This window comes from Anastrepha ludens, chromosome 2, assembly GCF_028408465.1.
Source record: "Anastrepha ludens isolate Willacy chromosome 2, idAnaLude1.1, whole genome shotgun sequence".
Classification (NCBI taxonomy): Eukaryota; Metazoa; Arthropoda; class Insecta; order Diptera; family Tephritidae; genus Anastrepha; species Anastrepha ludens.
The window spans coordinates 156,503,755-156,503,980 of NC_071498.1; positions in this window are offsets into that span (position 1 = coordinate 156,503,755).

Here is a 226-nt window from a genome sequence, read left to right on the forward strand (position 1 = left end):
TTGATCTGCATATTAAAAAATTCATATTTCAAATGCCATTCTTGTTATTGTAGCAGCTTGGTTGGTAGAGGTGCTGTCTGTGAAGTGACACACCCCAATTAGCACAAAAGGTGCCATTTTGGTATTGTAACAGCTTAAAATCTCACCAGCGGCAGACTCAAAAAAAAAGTTTTTTTTTTTCTAGAGTTCCAAGTTGGGGTATAGCGCCACTAGTGCGATAGTACTT